This window comes from Crinia signifera, chromosome 4 (assembly GCF_055691185.1).
Source record: "Crinia signifera chromosome 4, ASM5569118v1, whole genome shotgun sequence".
In the NCBI taxonomy this organism is placed as follows: Eukaryota; Metazoa; Chordata; class Amphibia; order Anura; family Myobatrachidae; genus Crinia; species Crinia signifera.
In genome coordinates, this window is record NC_139220.1 from 67,961,471 (window position 1) to 67,981,559 (window position 20,089).

Here is a 20,089-nt window from a genome sequence, read left to right on the forward strand (position 1 = left end):
GCTCCAGCTTATTCCGCCTTAGAGAAAACCGCGTTGACATTTTTTCCAAATGCCTTGCAATAACTCCTTAACGAAAAGAGCTAGAAGGCTGAAAATGCATATTTAGACTTGTAGGCATTGTGTGAACAAGATAGCGTTGAAAAATCGGCTCTAGCTTATTCCGCCTTAGAGAAAACCGCGTTGACATTTTTTCCAAATGCCTTGCAATAACTCCTTAACGAAAAGAGATAGAAGGCTGAAAATGCATATTTAGACTTGTAGGCATTGTGTGAACAAGATAGCGTTGAAAAATCTGCTCCAGCTTATTCCGCCTTAGAGAAAACCGCGTTGACATTTTTTCCAAATGCCTTGCAATAACTCCTTAACGAAAAGAGATAGAAGGCTGAAAATGCATATTTAGACTTGTAGGCATTGTCTGAACAAGATAGCGTTGAAAAATCTGCTCCAGCTTATTCCGCCTTAGAGAAAACCGCGTTGACATTTTTTCCAAATGCCTTGCAATAACTCCTTAACGAAAAGAGCTAGAAGGCTGAAAATGCATATTTAGACTTGTAGGCATTGTGTGAACAAGATAGCGTTGAAAAATCGGCTCTAGCTTATTCCGCCTTAGAGAAAACCGCGTTGACATTTTTTCCAAATGCCTTGCAATAACTCCTTAAGGAAAAGAGCTAGAAGGCTGAAAATGCATATTTAGACTTGTAGGCATTGTCTGAACAAGATAGCGTTGAAAAATCTGCTCCAGCTTATTAAGCCTTAGAGAAAACCGCGTTGACATTTTTTCCAAATGCCTTGCAATAACTCCTTAACGAAAAGAGCTAGAAGGCTGAAAATGCATATTTAGACTTGTAGGCATTGTGTGAACAAGATAGCGTTGAAAAATCGGCTCTAGCTTATTCCGCCTTAGAGAAAACCGCGTTGACATTTTTTCCAAATGCCTTGCAATAACTCCTTAAGGAAAAGAGCTAGAAGGCTGAAAATGCATATTTAGACTTGTAGGCATTGTCTGAACAAGATAGCGTTGAAAAATCTGCTCCAGCTTATTAAGCCTTAGAGAAAACCGCGTTGACATTTTTTCCAAATGCCTTGCAATAACTCCTTAACGAAAAGAGATAGAAGGCTGAAAATGCATATTTAGACTTGTAGGCATTGTGTGAACAAGATAGCGTTGAAAAATCTGCTCCAGCTTATTCCGCCTTAGAGAAAACCGCGTTGACATTTTTTCCAAATGCCTTGCAATAACTCCTTAACGAAAAGAGCTAGAAGGCTGAAAATGCATATTTAGACTTGTAGGCATTGTGTGAACAAGATAGCGTTGAAAAATCGGCTCTAGCTTATTCCGCCTTAGAGAAAACCGCGTTGACATTTTTTCCAAATGCCTTGCAATAACTCCTTAAGGAAAAGAGCTAGAAGGCTGAAAATGCATATTTAGACTTGTAGGCATTGTCTGAACAAGATAGCGTTGAAAAATCTGCTCCAGCTTATTCCGCCTTAGAGAAAACCGCGTTGACATTTTTTCCAAATGCCTTGCAATAACTCCTTAACGAAAAGAGCTAGAAGGCTGAAAATGCATATTTAGACTTGTAGGCATTGTGTGAACAAGATAGCGTTGAAAAATCGGCTCTAGCTTATTCCGCCTTAGAGAAAACCGCGTTGACATTTTTTCCAAATGCCTTGCAATAACTCCTTAACGAAAAGAGATAGAAGGCTGAAAATGCATATTTAGACTTGTAGGCATTGTGTGAACAAGATAGCGTTGAAAAATCTGCTCCAGCTTATTCCGCCTTAGAGAAAACCGCGTTGACATTTTTTCCAAATGCCTTGCAATAACTCCTTAACGAAAAGAGATAGAAGGCTGAAAATGCATATTTAGACTTGTAGGCATTGTCTGAACAAGATAGCGTTGAAAAATCTGCTCCAGCTTATTCCGCCTTAGAGAAAACCGCGTTGACATTTTTTCCAAATGCCTTGCAATAACTCCTTAACGAAAAGAGCTAGAAGGCTGAAAATGCATATTTAGACTTGTAGGCATTGTGTGAACAAGATAGCGTTGAAAAATCGGCTCTAGCTTATTCCGCCTTAGAGAAAACCGCGTTGACATTTTTTCCAAATGCCTTGCAATAACTCCTTAAGGAAAAGAGCTAGAAGGCTGAAAATGCATATTTAGACTTGTAGGCATTGTCTGAACAAGATAGCGTTGAAAAATCTGCTCCAGCTTATTCCGCCTTAGAGAAAACCGCGTTGACATTTTTTCCAAATGCCTTGCAATAACTCCTTAACGAAAAGAGCTAGAAGGCTGAAAATGCATATTTAGACTTGTAGGCATTGTGTGAACAAGATAGCGTTGAAAAATCGGCTCTAGCTTATTCCGCCTTAGAGAAAACCGCGTTGACATTTTTTCCAAATGCCTTGCAATAACTCCTTAAGGAAAAGAGCTAGAAGGCTGAAAATGCATATTTAGACTTGTAGGCATTGTCTGAACAAGATAGCGTTGAAAAATCTGCTCCAGCTTATTAAGCCTTAGAGAAAACCGCGTTGACATTTTTTCCAAATGCCTTGCAATAACTCCTTAACGAAAAGAGCTAGAAGGCTGAAAATGCATATTTAGACTTGTAGGCATTGTGTGAACAAGATAGCGTTGAAAAATCGGCTCTAGCTTATTCCGCCTTAGAGAAAACCGCGTTGACATTTTTTCCAAATGCCTTGCAATAACTCCTTAAGGAAAAGAGCTAGAAGGCTGAAAATGCATATTTAGACTTGTAGGCATTGTCTGAACAAGATAGCGTTGAAAAATCTGCTCCAGCTTATTAAGCCTTAGAGAAAACCGCGTTGACATTTTTTCCAAATGCCTTGCAATAACTCCTTAACGAAAAGAGATAGAAGGCTGAAAATGCATATTTAGACTTGTAGGCATTGTGTGAACAAGATAGCGTTGAAAAATCTGCTCCAGCTTATTCCGCCTTAGAGAAAACCGCGTTGACATTTTTTCCAAATGCCTTGCAATAACTCCTTAACGAAAAGAGCTAGAAGGCTGAAAATGCATATTTAGACTTGTAGGCATTGTGTGAACAAGATAGCGTTGAAAAATCGGCTCTAGCTTATTCCGCCTTAGAGAAAACCGCGTTGACATTTTTTCCAAATGCCTTGCAATAACTCCTTAAGGAAAAGAGCTAGAAGGCTGAAAATGCATATTTAGACTTGTAGGCATTGTCTGAACAAGATAGCGTTGAAAAATCTGCTCCAGCTTATTCCGCCTTAGAGAAAACCGCGTTGACATTTTTTCCAAATGCCTTGCAATAACTCCTTAACGAAAAGAGCTAGAAGGCTGAAAATGCATATTTAGACTTGTAGGCATTGTGTGAACAAGATAGCGTTGAAAAATCGGCTCTAGCTTATTCCGCCTTAGAGAAAACCGCGTTGACATTTTTTCCAAATGCCTTGCAATAACTCCTTAACGAAAAGAGATAGAAGGCTGAAAATGCATATTTAGACTTGTAGGCATTGTGTGAACAAGATAGCGTTGAAAAATCTGCTCCAGCTTATTCCGCCTTAGAGAAAACCGCGTTGACATTTTTTCCAAATGCCTTGCAATAACTCCTTAACGAAAAGAGATAGAAGGCTGAAAATGCATATTTAGACTTGTAGGCATTGTCTGAACAAGATAGCGTTGAAAAATCTGCTCCAGCTTATTCCGCCTTAGAGAAAACCGCGTTGACATTTTTTCCAAATGCCTTGCAATAACTCCTTAACGAAAAGAGCTAGAAGGCTGAAAATGCATATTTAGACTTGTAGGCATTGTGTGAACAAGATAGCGTTGAAAAATCGGCTCTAGCTTATTCCGCCTTAGAGAAAACCGCGTTGACATTTTTTCCAAATGCCTTGCAATAACTCCTTAAGGAAAAGAGCTAGAAGGCTGAAAATGCATATTTAGACTTGTAGGCATTGTCTGAACAAGATAGCGTTGAAAAATCTGCTCCAGCTTATTAAGCCTTAGAGAAAACCGCGTTGACATTTTTTCCAAATGCCTTGCAATAACTCCTTAACGAAAAGAGCTAGAAGGCTGAAAATGCATATTTAGACTTGTAGGCATTGTGTGAACAAGATAGCGTTGAAAAATCGGCTCTAGCTTATTCCGCCTTAGAGAAAACCGCGTTGACATTTTTTCCAAATGCCTTGCAATAACTCCTTAAGGAAAAGAGCTAGAAGGCTGAAAATGCATATTTAGACTTGTAGGCATTGTCTGAACAAGATAGCGTTGAAAAATCTGCTCCAGCTTATTAAGCCTTAGAGAAAACCGCGTTGACATTTTTTCCAAATGCCTTGCAATAACTCCTTAACGAAAAGAGCTAGAAGGCTGAAAATGCATATTTAGACTTGTAGGCATTGTCTGAACAAGATAGCGTTGAAAAATCTGCTCCAGCTTATTCCGCCTTAGAGAAAACCGCGTTGACATTTTTTCCAAATGCCTTGCAATAACTCCTTAACGAAAAGAGCTAGAAGGCTGAAAATGCATATTTAGACTTGTAGGCATTGTGTGAACAAGATAGCGTTGAAAAATCGGCTCTAGCTTATTCCGCCTTAGAGAAAACCGCGTTGACATTTTTTCCAAATGCCTTGCAATAACTCCTTAAGGAAAAGAGCTAGAAGGCTGAAAATGCATATTTAGACTTGTAGGCATTGTCTGAACAAGATAGCGTTGAAAAATCTGCTCCAGCTTATTCCGCCTTAGAGAAAACCGCGTTGACATTTTTTCCAAATGCCTTGCAATAACTCCTTAACGAAAAGAGCTAGAAGGCTGAAAATGCATATTTAGACTTGTAGGCATTGTGTGAACAAGATAGCGTTGAAAAATCGGCTCTAGCTTATTCCGCCTTAGAGAAAACCGCGTTGACATTTTTTCCAAATGCCTTGCAATAACTCCTTAACGAAAAGAGATAGAAGGCTGAAAATGCATATTTAGACTTGTAGGCATTGTCTGAACAAGATAGCGTTGAAAAATCTGCTCCAGCTTATTCCGCCTTAGAGAAAACCGCGTTGACATTTTTTCCAAATGCCTTGCAATAACTCCTTAACGAAAAGAGATAGAAGGCTGAAAATGCATATTTAGACTTGTAGGCATTGTCTGAACAAGATAGCGTTGAAAAATCTGCTCCAGCTTATTCCGCCTTAGAGAAAACCGCGTTGACATTTTTTCCAAATGCCTTGCAATAACTCCTTAACGAAAAGAGATAGAAGGCTGAAAATGCATATTTAGACTTGTAGGCATTGTGTGAACAAGATAGCGTTGAAAAATCTGCTCCAGCTTATTCCGCCTTAGAGAAAACCGCGTTGACATTTTTTCCAAATGCCTTGCAATAACTCCTTAACGAAAAGAGCTAGAAGGCTGAAAATGCATATTTAGACTTGTAGGCATTGTGTGAACAAGATAGCGTTGAAAAATCTGCTCCAGCTTATTCCGCCTTAGAGAAAACCGCGTTGACATTTTTTCCAAATGCCTTGCAATAACTCCTTAAGGAAAAGAGCTAGAAGGCTGAAAATGCATATTTAGACTTGTAGGCATTGTCTGAACAAGATAGCGTTGAAAAATCTGCTCCAGCTTATTCCGCCTTAGAGAAAACCGCGTTGACATTTTTTCCAAATGCCTTGCAATAACTCCTTAACGAAAAGAGCTAGAAGGCTGAAAATGCATATTTAGACTTGTAGGCATTGTCTGAACAAGATAGCGTTGAAAAATCTGCTCCAGCTTATTCCGCCTTAGAGAAAACCGCGTTGACATTTTTTCCAAATGCCTTGCAATAACTCCTTAACGAAAAGAGATAGAAGGCTGAAAATGCATATTTAGACTTGTAGGCATTGTGTGAACAAGATAGCGTTGAAAAATCTGCTCCAGCTTATTCCGCCTTAGAGAAAACCGCGTTGACATTTTTTCCAAATGCCTTGCAATAACTCCTTAACGAAAAGAGCTAGAAGGCTGAAAATGCATATTTAGACTTGTAGGCATTGTGTGAACAAGATAGCGTTGAAAAATCTGCTCCAGCTTATTCCGCCTTAGAGAAAACCGCGTTGACATTTTTTCCAAATGCCTTGCAATAACTCCTTAACGAAAAGAGCTAGAAGGCTGAAAATGCATATTTAGACTTGTAGGCATTGTGTGAACAAGATAGCGTTGAAAAATCGGCTCTAGCTTATTCCGCCTTAGAGAAAACCGCGTTGACATTTTTTCCAAATGCCTTGCAATAACTCCTTAAGGAAAAGAGCTAGAAGGCTGAAAATGCATATTTAGACTTGTAGGCATTGTCTGAACAAGATAGCGTTGAAAAATCTGCTCCAGCTTATTCCGCCTTAGAGAAAACCGCGTTGACATTTTTTCCAAATGCCTTGCAATAACTCCTTAACGAAAAGAGCTAGAAGGCTGAAAATGCATATTTAGACTTGTAGGCATTGTCTGAACAAGATAGCGTTGAAAAATCTGCTCCAGCTTATTCCGCCTTAGAGAAAACCGCGTTGACATTTTTTCCAAATGCCTTGCAATAACTCCTTAACGAAAAGAGATAGAAGGCTGAAAATGCATATTTAGACTTGTAGGCATTGTGTGAACAAGATAGCGTTGAAAAATCTGCTCCAGCTTATTCCGCCTTAGAGAAAACCGCGTTGACATTTTTTCCAAATGCCTTGCAATAACTCCTTAACGAAAAGAGCTAGAAGGCTGAAAATGCATATTTAGACTTGTAGGCATTGTGTGAACAAGATAGCGTTGAAAAATCAGCTCTAGCTTATTCCGCCTTAGAGAAAACCGCGTTGACATTTTTTCCAAATGCCTTGCAATATCTCCTTAACGAAAAGAGCTAGAAAGCTGAAAATGCATATTTAGACTTGTAGGCATTGTCTGAACAAGATAGCGTTGAAAAATCTGCTCCAGCTTATTCCGCCTTAGAGAAAACCGCGTTGACATTTTTTCCAAATGCCTTGCAATAACTCCTTAACGAAAAGAGATAGAAGGCTGAAAATGCATATTTAGACTTGTAGGCATTGTCTGAACAAGATAGCGTTGAAAAATCTGCTCCAGCTTATTCCGCCTTAGAGAAAACCGCGTTGACATTTTTTCCAAATGCCTTGCAATAACTCCTTAACGAAAAGAGCTAGAAGGCTGAAAATGCATATTTAGACTTGTAGGCATTGTGTGAACAAGATAGCGTTGAAAAATCGGCTCTAGCTTATTCCGCCTTAGAGAAAACCGCGTTGACATTTTTTCCAAATGCCTTGCAATAACTCCTTAAAGAAAAGAGCTAGAAGGCTGAAAATGCATATTTAGACTTGTAGGCATTGTCTGAACAAGATAGCGTTGAAAAATCTGCTCCAGCTTATTCCGCCTTAGAGAAAACCGCGTTGACATTTTTTCCAAATGCCTTGCAATAACTCCTTAACGAAAAGAGCTAGAAGGCTTAAAATGCATATTTAGACTTGTAGGCATTGTCTGAACAAGATAGCGTTGAAAAATCTGCTCCAGCTTATTCCGCCTTAGAGAAAACCGCGTTGACATTTTTTCCAAATGCCTTGCAATAACTCCTTAACGAAAAGAGCTAGAAGGCTGAAAATGCATATTTAGACTTGTAGGCATTGTGTGAACAAGATAGCGTTGAAAAATCGGCTCTAGCTTATTCCGCCTTAGAGAAAACCGCGTTGACATTTTTTCCAAATGCCTTGCAATAACTCCTTAAGGAAAAGAGCTAGAAGGCTGAAAATGCATATTTAGACTTGTAGGCATTGTCTGAACAAGATAGCGTTGAAAAATCTGCTCCAGCTTATTCCGCCTTAGAGAAAACCGCGTTGACATTTTTTCCAAATGCCTTGCAATAACTCCTTAACGAAAAGAGCTAGAAGGCTGAAAATGCATATTTAGACTTGTAGGCATTGTCTGAACAAGATAGCGTTGAAAAATCTGCTCCAGCTTATTCCGCCTTAGAGAAAACCGCGTTGACATTTTTTCCAAATGCCTTGCAATAACTCCTTAACGAAAAGAGATAGAAGGCTGAAAATGCATATTTAGACTTGTAGGCATTGTGTGAACAAGATAGCGTTGAAAAATCTGCTCCAGCTTATTCCGCCTTAGAGAAAACCGCGTTGACATTTTTTCCAAATGCCTTGCAATAACTCCTTAACGAAAAGAGCTAGAAGGCTGAAAATGCATATTTAGACTTGTAGGCATTGTGTGAACAAGATAGCGTTGAAAAATCGGCTCTAGCTTATTCCGCCTTAGAGAAAACCGCGTTGACATTTTTTCCAAATGCCTTGCAATATCTCCTTAACGAAAAGAGCTAGAAAGCTGAAAATGCATATTTAGACTTGTAGGCATTGTGTGAACAAGATAGCGTTGAAAAATCGGCTCTAGCTTATTCCGCCTTAGAGAAAACCGCGTTGACATTTTTTCCAAATGCCTTGCAATAACTCCTTAACGAAAAGAGCTAGAAGGCTGAAAATGCATATTTAGACTTGTAGGCATTGTCTGAACAAGATAGCGTTGAAAAATCTGCTCCAGCTTATTCCGCCTTAGAGAAAACCGCGTTGACATTTTTTCCAAATGCCTTGCAATAACTCCTTAACGAAAAGAGATAGAAGGCTGAAAATGCATATTTAGACTTGTAGGCATTGTCTGAACAAGATAGCGTTGAAAAATCTGCTCCAGCTTATTCCGCCTTAGAGAAAACCGCGTTGACATTTTTTCCAAATGCCTTGCAATAACTCCTTAACGAAAAGAGATAGAAGGCTGAAAATGCATATTTAGACTTGTAGGCATTGTGTGAACAAGATAGCGTTGAAAAATCGGCTCTAGCTTATTCCGCCTTAGAGAAAACCGCGTTGACATTTTTTCCAAATGCCTTGCAATAACTCCTTAAGGAAAAGAGCTAGAAGGCTGAAAATGCATATTTAGACTTGTAGGCATTGTCTGAACAAGATAGCGTTGAAAAATCTGCTCCAGCTTATTCCGCCTTAGAGAAAACCGCGTTGACATTTTTTCCAAATGCCTTGCAATAACTCCTTAACGAAAAGAGCTAGAAGGCTGAAAATGCATATTTAGACTTGTAGGCATTGTGTGAACAAGATAGCGTTGAAAAATCGGCTCTAGCTTATTCCGCCTTAGAGAAAACCGCGTTGACATTTTTTCCAAATGCCTTGCAATAACTCCTTAACGAAAAGAGCTAGAAGGCTGAAAATGCATATTTAGACTTGTAGGCATTGTGTGAACAAGATAGCGTTGAAAAATCTGCTCCAGCTTATTCCGCCTTAGAGAAAACCGCGTTGACATTTTTTCCAAATGCCTTGCAATAACTCCTTAACGAAAAGAGCTAGAAGGCTGAAAATGCATATTTAGACTTGTAGGCATTGTCTGAACAAGATAGCGTTGAAAAATCTGCTCCAGCTTATTCCGCCTTAGAGAAAACCGCGTTGACATTTTTTCCAAATGCCTTGCAATAACTCCTTAACGAAAAGAGATAGAAGGCTGAAAATGCATATTTAGACTTGTAGGCATTGTGTGAACAAGATAGCGTTGAAAAATCGGCTCCAGCTTATTCCGCCTTAGAGAAAACCGCGTTGACATTTTTTCCAAATGCCTTGCAATAACTCCTTAACGAAAAGAGCTAGAAGGCTGAAAATGCATATTTAGACTTGTAGGCATTGTGTGAACAAGATAGCGTTGAAAAATCTGCTCCAGCTTATTCCGCCTTAGAGAAAACCGCGTTGACATTTTTTCCAAATGCCTTGCAATAACTCCTTAAGGAAAAGAGCTAGAAGGCTGAAAATGCATATTTAGACTTGTAGGCATTGTCTGAACAAGATAGCGTTGAAAAATCTGCTCCAGCTTATTCCGCCTTAGAGAAAACCGCGTTGACATTTTTTCCAAATGCCTTGCAATAACTCCTTAACGAAAAGAGCTAGAAGGCTGAAAATGCATATTTAGACTTGTAGGCATTGTGTGAACAAGATAGCGTTGAAAAATCGGCTCTAGCTTATTCCGCCTTAGAGAAAACCGCGTTGACATTTTTTCCAAATGCCTTGCAATAACTCCTTAACGAAAAGAGATAGAAGGCTGAAAATGCATATTTAGACTTGTAGGCATTGTCTGAACAAGATAGCGTTGAAAAATCTGCTCCAGCTTATTCCGCCTTAGAGAAAACCGCGTTGACATTTTTTCCAAATGCCTTGCAATAACTTCTTAACGAAAAGAGCTAGAAGGCTGAAAATGCATATTTAGACTTGTAGGCATTGTGTGAACAAGATAGCGTTGAAAAATCGGCTCTAGCTTATTCCGCCTTAGAGAAAACCGCGTTGACATTTTTTCCAAATGCCTTGCAATAACTCCTTAACGAAAAGAGATAGAAGGCTGAAAATGCATATTTAGACTTGTAGGCATTGTCTGAACAAGATAGCGTTGAAAAATCTGCTCCAGCTTATTCCGCCTTAGAGAAAACCGCGTTGACATTTTTTCCAAATGCCTTGCAATAACTCCTTAACGAAAAGAGATAGAAGGCTGAAAATGCATATTTAGACTTGTAGGCATTGTCTGAACAAGATAGCGTTGAAAAATCTGCTCCAGCTTATTCCGCCTTAGAGAAAACCGCGTTGACATTTTTTCCAAATGCCTTGCAATAACTCCTTAACGAAAAGAGATAGAAGGCTGAAAATGCATATTTAGACTTGTAGGCATTGTGTGAACAAGATAGCGTTGAAAAATCTGCTCCAGCTTATTCCGCCTTAGAGAAAACCGCGTTGACATTTTTTCCAAATGCCTTGCAATAACTCCTTAACGAAAAGAGCTAGAAGGCTGAAAATGCATATTTAGACTTGTAGGCATTGTGTGAACAAGATAGCGTTGAAAAATCGGCTCTAGCTTATTCCGCCTTAGAGAAAACCGCGTTGACATTTTTTCCAAATGCCTTGCAATAATTCCTTAAGGAAAAGAGCTAGAAGGCTGAAAATGCATATTTAGACTTGTAGGCATTGTGTGAACAAGATAGCGTTGAAAAATCTGCTCCAGCTTATTCCGCCTTAGAGAAAACCGCGTTGACATTTTTTCCAAATGCCTTGCAATAACTCCTTAACGAAAAGAGCTAGAAGGCTGAAAATGCATATTTAGACTTGTAGGCATTGTCTGAACAAGATAGCGTTGAAAAATCTGCTCCAGCTTATTCCGCCTTAGAGAAAACCGCGTTGACATTTTTTCCAAATGCCTTGCAATAACTCCTTAACGAAAAGAGCTAGAAGGCTGAAAATGCATATTTAGACTTGTAGGCATTGTGTGAACAAGATAGCGTTGAAAAATCGGCTCTAGCTTATTCCGCCTTAGAGAAAACCGCGTTGACATTTTTTCCAAATGCCTTGCAATAACTCCTTAACGAAAAGAGATAGAAGGCTGAAAATGCATATTTAGACTTGTAGGCATTGTCTGAACAAGATAGCGTTGAAAAATCTGCTCCAGCTTATTCCGCCTTAGAGAAAACCGCGTTGACATTTTTTCCAAATGCCTTGCAATAACTTCTTAACGAAAAGAGCTAGAAGGCTGAAAATGCATATTTAGACTTGTAGGCATTGTGTGAACAAGATAGCGTTGAAAAATCGGCTCTAGCTTATTCCGCCTTAGAGAAAACCGCTTTGACATTTTTTCCAAATGCCTTGCAATAACTCCTTAACGAAAAGAGATAGAAGGCTGAAAATGCATATTTAGACTTGTAGGCATTGTCTGAACAAGATAGCGTTGAAAAATCTGCTCCAGCTTATTCCGCCTTAGAGAAAACCGCGTTGACATTTTTTCCAAATGCCTTGCAATAACTCCTTAACGAAAAGAGATAGAAGGCTGAAAATGCATATTTAGACTTGTAGGCATTGTCTGAACAAGATAGCGTTGAAAAATCTGCTCCAGCTTATTCCGCCTTAGAGAAAACCGCGTTGACATTTTTTCCAAATGCCTTGCAATAACTCCTTAACGAAAAGAGATAGAAGGCTGAAAATGCATATTTAGACTTGTAGGCATTGTGTGAACAAGATAGCGTTGAAAAATCTGCTCCAGCTTATTCCGCCTTAGAGAAAACCGCGTTGACATTTTTTCCAAATGCCTTGCAATAACTCCTTAACGAAAAGAGCTAGAAGGCTGAAAATGCATATTTAGACTTGTAGGCATTGTGTGAACAAGATAGCGTTGAAAAATCGGCTCTAGCTTATTCCGCCTTAGAGAAAACCGCGTTGACATTTTTTCCAAATGCCTTGCAATAATTCCTTAAGGAAAAGAGCTAGAAGGCTGAAAATGCATATTTAGACTTGTAGGCATTGTCTGAACAAGATAGCGTTGAAAAATCTGCTCCAGCTTATTCCGCCTTAGAGAAAACCGCGTTGACATTTTTTCCAAATGCCTTGCAATAACTCCTTAACGAAAAGAGCTAGAAGGCTGAAAATGCATATTTAGACTTGTAGGCATTGTCTGAACAAGATAGCGTTGAAAAATCTGCTCCAGCTTATTCCGCCTTAGAGAAAACCGCGTTGACATTTTTTCCAAATGCCTTGCAATAACTCCTTAACGAAAAGAGATAGAAGGCTGAAAATGCATATTTAGACTTGTAGGCATTGTGTGAACAAGATAGCGTTGAAAAATCTGCTCCAGCTTATTCCGCCTTAGAGAAAACCGCGTTGACATTTTTTCCAAATGCCTTGCAATAACTCCTTAACGAAAAGAGCTAGAAGGCTGAAAATGCATATTTAGACTTGTAGGCATTGTGTGAACAAGATAGCGTTGAAAAATCAGCTCTAGCTTATTCCGCCTTAGAGAAAACCGCGTTGACATTTTTTCCAAATGCCTTGCAATAACTCCTTAAGGAAAAGAGCTAGAAGGCTGAAAATGCATATTTAGACTTGTAGGCATTGTCTGAACAAGATAGCGTTGAAAAATCTGCTCCAGCTTATTCCGCCTTAGAGAAAACCGCGTTGACATTTTTTCCAAATGCCTTGCAATAACTCCTTAACGAAAAGAGCTAGAAGGCTGAAAATGCATATTTAGACTTGTAGGCATTGTGTGAACAAGATAGCGTTGAAAAATCGGCTCTAGCTTATTCCGCCTTAGAGAAAACCGCGTTGACATTTTTTCCAAATGCCTTGCAATAACTCCTTAACGAAAAGAGCTAGAAGGCTGAAAATGCATATTTAGACTTGTAGGCATTGTGTGAACAAGATAGCGTTGAAAAATCTGCTCCAGCTTATTCCGCCTTAGAGAAAACCGCGTTGACATTTTTTCCAAATGCCTTGCAATAACTCCTTAACGAAAAGAGCTAGAAGGCTGAAAATGCATATTTAGACTTGTAGGCATTGTCTGAACAAGATAGCGTTGAAAAATCTGCTCCAGCTTATTCCGCCTTAGAGAAAACCGCGTTGACATTTTTTCCAAATGCCTTGCAATAACTCCTTAACGAAAAGAGATAGAAGGCTGAAAATGCATATTTAGACTTGTAGGCATTGTGTGAACAAGATAGCGTTGAAAAATCTGCTCCAGCTTATTCCGCCTTAGAGAAAACCGCGTTGACATTTTTTCCAAATGCCTTGCAATAACTCCTTAACGAAAAGAGCTAGAAGGCTGAAAATGCATATTTAGACTTGTAGGCATTGTGTGAACAAGATAGCGTTGAAAAATCTGCTCCAGCTTATTCCGCCTTAGAGAAAACCGCGTTGACATTTTTTCCAAATGCCTTGCAATAACTCCTTAACGAAAAGAGCTAGAAGGCTGAAAATGCATATTTAGACTTGTAGGCATTGTCTGAACAAGATAGCGTTGAAAAATCTGCTCCAGCTTATTCCGCCTTAGAGAAAACCGCGTTGACATTTTTTCCAAATGCCTTGCAATAACTCCTTAACGAAAAGAGCTAGAAGGCTGAAAATGCATATTTAGACTTGTAGGCATTGTGTGAACAAGATAGCGTTGAAAAATCGGCTCTAGCTTATTCCGCCTTAGAGAAAACCGCGTTGACATTTTTTCCAAATGCCTTGCAATAACTCCTTAACGAAAAGAGATAGAAGGCTGAAAATGCATATTTAGACTTGTAGGCATTGTCTGAACAAGATAGCGTTGAAAAATCTGCTCCAGCTTATTCCGCCTTAGAGAAAACCGCGTTGACATTTTTTCCAAATGCCTTGCAATAACTTCTTAACGAAAAGAGCTAGAAGGCTGAAAATGCATATTTAGACTTGTAGGCATTGTGTGAACAAGATAGCGTTGAAAAATCGGCTCTAGCTTATTCCGCCTTAGAGAAAACCGCGTTGACATTTTTTCCAAATGCCTTGCAATAACTCCTTAACGAAAAGAGATAGAAGGCTGAAAATGCATATTTAGACTTGTAGGCATTGTCTGAACAAGATAGCGTTGAAAAATCTGCTCCAGCTTATTCCGCCTTAGAGAAAACCGCGTTGACATTTTTTCCAAATGCCTTGCAATAACTCCTTAACGAAAAGAGATAGAAGGCTGAAAATGCATATTTAGACTTGTAGGCATTGTCTGAACAAGATAGCGTTGAAAAATCTGCTCCAGCTTATTCCGCCTTAGAGAAAACCGCGTTGACATTTTTTCCAAATGCCTTGCAATAACTCCTTAACGAAAAGAGATAGAAGGCTGAAAATGCATATTTAGACTTGTAGGCATTGTGTGAACAAGATAGCGTTGAAAAATCTGCTCCAGCTTATTCCGCCTTAGAGAAAACCGCGTTGACATTTTTTCCAAATGCCTTGCAATAACTCCTTAACGAAAAGAGCTAGAAGGCTGAAAATGCATATTTAGACTTGTAGGCATTGTGTGAACAAGATAGCGTTGAAAAATCGGCTCTAGCTTATTCCGCCTTAGAGAAAACCGCGTTGACATTTTTTCCAAATGCCTTGCAATAATTCCTTAAGGAAAAGAGCTAGAAGGCTGAAAATGCATATTTAGACTTGTAGGCATTGTCTGAACAAGATAGCGTTGAAAAATCTGCTCCAGCTTATTCCGCCTTAGAGAAAACCGCGTTGACATTTTTTCCAAATGCCTTGCAATAACTCCTTAACGAAAAGAGCTAGAAGGCTGAAAATGCATATTTAGACTTGTAGGCATTGTCTGAACAAGATAGCGTTGAAAAATCTGCTCCAGCTTATTCCGCCTTAGAGAAAACCGCGTTGACATTTTTTCCAAATGCCTTGCAATAACTCCTTAACGAAAAGAGATAGAAGGCTGAAAATGCATATTTAGACTTTTAGGCATTGTGTGAACAAGATAGCGTTGAAAAATCTGCTCCAGCTTATTCCGCCTTAGAGAAAACCGCGTTGACATTTTTTCCAAATGCCTTGCAATAACTCCTTAACGAAAAGAGCTAGAAGGCTGAAAATGCATATTTAGACTTGTAGGCATTGTGTGAACAAGATAGCGTTGAAAAATCGGCTCTAGCTTATTCCGCCTTAGAGAAAACCGCGTTGACATTTTTTCCAAATGCCTTGCAATAACTCCTTAAGGAAAAGAGCTAGAAGGCTGAAAATGCATATTTAGACTTGTAGGCATTGTCTGAACAAGATAGCGTTGAAAAATCTGCTCCAGCTTATTCCGCCTTAGAGAAAACCGCGTTGACATTTTTTCCAAATGCCTTGCAATAACTCCTTAACGAAAAGAGATAGAAGGCTGAAAATGCATATTTAGACTTGTAGGCATTGTGTGAACAAGATAGCGTTGAAAAATCTGCTCCAGCTTATTCCGCCTTAGAGAAAACCGCGTTGACATTTTTTCCAAATGCCTTGCAATAACTCCTTAAGGAAAAGAGCTAGAAGGCTGAAAATGCATATTTAGACTTGTAGGCATTGTCTGAACAAGATAGCGTTGAAAAATCTGCTCCAGCTTATTCCGCCTTAGAGAAAACCGCGTTGACATTTTTTCCAAATGCCTTGCAATAACTCCTTAACGAAAAGAGCTAGAAGGCTGAAAATGCATATTTAGACTTGTAGGCATTGTGTGAACAAGATAGCGTTGAAAAATCGGCTCTAGCTTATTCCGCCTTAGAGAAAACCGCGTTGACATTTTTTCCAAATGCCTTGCAATAACTCCTTAACGAAAAGAGCTAGAAGGCTGAAAATGCATATTTAGACTTGTAGGCATTGTGTGAACAAGATAGCGTTGAAAAATCGGCTCTAGCTTATTCCGCCTTAGAGAAAACCGCGTTGACATTTTTTCCAAATGCCTTGCAATAACTCCTTAACGAAAAGAGCTAGAAGGCTGAAAATGCATATTTAGACTTGTAGGCATTGTGTGAACAAGATAGCGTTGAAAAATCTGCTCCAGCTTATTCCGCCTTAGAGAAAACCGCGTTGACATTTTTTCCAAATGCCTTGCAATAACTCCTTAACGAAAAGAGCTAGAAGGCTGAAAATGCATATTTAGACTTGTAGGCATTGTCTGAACAAGATAGCGTTGAAAAATCTGCTCCAGCTTATTCCGCCTTAGAGAAAACCGCGTTGACATTTTTTCCAAATGCCTTGCAATAACTCCTTAACGAAAAGAGATAGAAGGCTGAAAATGCATATTTAGACTTGTAGGCATTGTGTGAACAAGATAGCGTTGAAAAATCTGCTCCAGCTTATTCCGCCTTAGAGAAAACCGCGTTGACATTTTTTCCAAATGCCTTGCAATAACTCCTTAACGAAAAGAGCTAGAAGGCTGAAAATGCATATTTAGACTTGTAGGCCTTGTGTGAACAAGATAGCGTTGAAAAATCTGCTCCAGCTTATTCCGCCTTAGAGAAAACCGCGTTGACATTTTTTCCAAATGCCTTGCAATAACTCCTTAAGGAAAAGAGCTAGAAGGCTGAAAATGCATATTTAGACTTGTAGGCATTGTCTGAACAAGATAGCGTTGAAAAATCTGCTCCAGCTTATTCCGCCTTAGAGAAAACCGCGTTGACATTTTTTCCAAATGCCTTGCAATAACTCCTTAACGAAAAGAGCTAGAAGGCTGAAAATGCATATTTAGACTTGTAGGCATTGTGTGAACAAGATAGCGTTGAAAAATCTGCTCCAGCTTATTCCGCCTTAGAGAAAACCGCGTTGACATTTTTTCCAAATGCCTTGCAATAACTCCTTAACGAAAAGAGCTAGAAGGCTGAAAATGCATATTTAGACTTGTAGGCATTGTCTGAACAAGATAGCGTTGAAAAATCTGCTCCAGCTTATTCCGCCTTAGAGAAAACCGCGTTGACATTTTTTCCAAATGCCTTGCAATAACTCCTTAACGAAAAGAGCTAGAAGGCTGAAAATGCATATTTAGACTTGTAGGCATTGTGTGAACAAGATAGCGTTGAAAAATCGGCTCTAGCTTATTCCGCCTTAGAGAAAACCGCGTTGACATTTTTTCCAAATGCCTTGCAATAACTCCTTAACGAAAAGAGATAGAAGGCTGAAAATGCATATTTAGACTTGTAGGCATTGTCTGAACAAGATAGCGTTGAAAAATCTGCTCCAGCTTATTCCGCCTTAGAGAAAACCGCGTTGACATTTTTTCCAAATGCCTTGCAATAACTTCTTAACGAAAAGAGCTAGAAGGCTGAAAATGCATATTTAGACTTGTAGGCATTGTGTGAACAAGATAGCGTTGAAAAATCGGCTCTAGCTTATTCCGCCTTAGAGAAAACCGCGTTGACATTTTTTCCAAATGCCTTGCAATAACTCCTTAACGAAAAGAGATAGAAGGCTGAAAATGCATATTTAGACTTGTAGGCATTGTCTGAACAAGATAGCGTTGAAAAATCTGCTCCAGCTTATTCCGCCTTAGAGAAAACCGCGTTGACATTTTTTCCAAATGCCTTGCAATAACTCCTTAACGAAAAGAGATAGAAGGCTGAAAATGCATATTTAGACTTGTAGGCATTGTCTGAACAAGATAGCGTTGAAAAATCTGCTCCAGCTTATTCCGCCTTAGAGAAAACCGCGTTGACATTTTTTCCAAATGCCTTGCAATAACTCCTTAACGAAAAGAGATAGAAGGCTGAAAATGCATATTTAGACTTGTAGGCATTGTGTGAACAAGATAGCGTTGAAAAATCTGCTCCAGCTTATTCCGCCTTAGAGAAAACCGCGTTGACATTTTTTCCAAATGCCTTGCAATAACTCCTTAACGAAAAGAGCTAGAAGGCTGAAAATGCATATTTAGACTTGTAGGCATTGTGTGAACAAGATAGCGTTGAAAAATCGGCTCTAGCTTATTCCGCCTTAGAGAAAACCGCGTTGACATTTTTTCCAAATGCCTTGCAATAATTCCTTAAGGAAAAGAGCTAGAAGGCTGAAAATGCATATTTAGACTTGTAGGCATTGTCTGAACAAGATAGCGTTGAAAAATCTGCTCCAGCTTATTCCGCCTTAGAGAAAACCGCGTTGACATTTTTTCCAAATGCCTTGCAATAACTCCTTAACGAAAAGAGCTAGAAGGCTGAAAATGCATATTTAGACTTGTAGGCATTGTCTGAACAAGATAGCGTTGAAAAATCTGCTCCAGCTTATTCCGCCTTAGAGAAAACCGCGTTGACATTTTTTCCAAATGCCTTGCAATAACTCCTTAACGAAAAGAGATAGAAGGCTGAAAATGCATATTTAGACTTGTAGGCATTGTGTGAACAAGATAGCGTTGAAAAATCTGCTCCAGCTTATTCCGCCTTAGAGAAAACCGCGTTGACATTTTTTCCAAATGCCTTGCAATAACTCCTTAACGAAAAGAGCTAGAAGGCTGAAAATGCATATTTAGACTTGTAGGCATTGTGTGAACAAGATAGCGTTGAAAAATCGGCTCTAGCTTATTCCGCCTTAGAGAAAACCGCGTTGACATTTTTTCCAAATGCCTTGCAATAACTCCTTAAGGAAAAGAGCTAGAAGGCTGAAAATGCATATTTAGACTTGTAGGCATTGTCTGAACAAGATAGCGTTGAAAAATCTGCTCCAGCTTATTCCGCCTTAGAGAAAACCGCGTTGACATTTTTTCCAAATGCCTTGCAATAACTCCTTAACGAAAAGAGCTAGAAGGCTGAAAATGCATATTTAGACTTGTAGGCATTGTGTGAACAAGATAGCGTTGAAAAATCGGCTCTAGCTTATTCCGCCTTAGAGAAAACCGCGTTGACATTTTTTCCAAATGCCTTGCAATAACTCCTTAACGAAAAGAGCTAGAAGGCTGAAAATGCATATTTAGACTTGTAGGCATTGTGTGAACAAGATAGCGTTGAAAAATCTGCTCCAGCTTATTCCGCCTTAGAGAAAACCGCGTTGACATTTTTTCCAAATGCCTTGCAATAACTCCTTAAGGAAAAGAGCTAGAAGGCTGAAAATGCATATTTAGACTTGTAGGCATTGTCTGAACAAGATAGCGTTGAAAAATCTGCTCCAGCTTATTCCGCCTTAGAGAAAACCGCGTTGACATTTTTTCCAAATGCCTTGCAATAACTCCTTAACGAAAAGAGCTAGAAGGCTGAAAATGCATATTTAGACTTGTAGGCATTGTGTGAACAAGATAGCGTTGAAAAATCGGCTCTAGCTTATTCCGCCTTAGAGAAAACCGCGTTGACATTTTTTCCAAATGCCTTGCAATAACTCCTTAACGAAAAGAGATAGAAGGCTGAAAATGCATATTTAGACTTGTAGGCATTGTCTGAACAAGATAGCGTTGAAAAATCTGCTCCAGCTTATTCCGCCTTAGAGAAAACCGCGTTGACATTTTTTCCAAATGCCTTGCAATAACTCCTTAACGAAAAGAGCTAGAAGGCTGAAAATGCATATTTAGACTTGTAGGCATTGTGTGAACAAGATAGCGTTGAAAAATCGGCTCTAGCTTATTCCGCCTTAGAGAAAACCGCGTTGACATTTTTTCCAAATGCCTTGCAATAACTCCTTAACGAAAAGAGATAGAAGGCTGAAAATGCATATTTAGACTTGTAGGCATTGTCTGAACAAGATAGCGTTGAAAAATCTGCTCCAGCTTATTCCGCCTTAGAGAAAACCGCGTTGACATTTTTTCCAAATGCCTTGCAATAACTCCTTAACGAAAAGAGATAGAAGGCTGAAAATG